The sequence below is a fragment of the Sphaerulina musiva genome, assembly GCF_000320565.1.
Source record: "Sphaerulina musiva SO2202 unplaced genomic scaffold SEPMUscaffold_15, whole genome shotgun sequence".
Taxonomy (NCBI): Eukaryota; Fungi; Ascomycota; class Dothideomycetes; order Mycosphaerellales; family Mycosphaerellaceae; genus Sphaerulina; species Sphaerulina musiva.
Window position 1 is genome coordinate 2,016 of NW_016017397.1, and position 656 is coordinate 2,671.

Genomic DNA, 656 nt, shown 5'->3' on the forward strand with positions numbered 1-656 from the left:
GAGAAAGAGAGTAGTTAGATCGAATGAATAAATATAGAAGAATATATACGCTAGATTACAGCTTATAATATTTTGAAACTTAAGTACTATAGTCGGCAAATATAGTCGGCAGGTAAACTTTATACAAGCTTAAACCTAGGCCTCGTCATAGGTTGGGTTGGGTATAGGTTGGGTACAACCCAACTTAAATACCCAACCCTACAAATAAGCTGGGTACCCAGCTTATAAGCGGGGTACAACCCAACGGTAAAAACCCAGTGGGTATACCCAATGGGTATTGCAATGGGTATTACATAATACGAGTTGAATACCTACAAAATAGTAGAAAGAAATATTAATAAGGGATATATACCTACTACCTGATTCCTAGAGCGTAGAATTTGATAGGAATATATTCTATGTTTATTGCAGCTGCCGACCATATATGCCGACTATATATACCAATCAAAAAGGGATTACCAGAATAATGAGGGAAGCTCTAACCAATTGATTATAGTTATGAGCTACTATATACTAAGGATAGAAACTACCTTAGTTCTTAGTAAGTAGCTGAGCATCTAGAGCAGCTTGCTCCTTTGCTTGCTGCTTCAAGGCCTCTACCTCAGCGTCTTGTATCTTTTAATAAGCGCAAAGTTGATCCTCGAAATTCAGCCGCT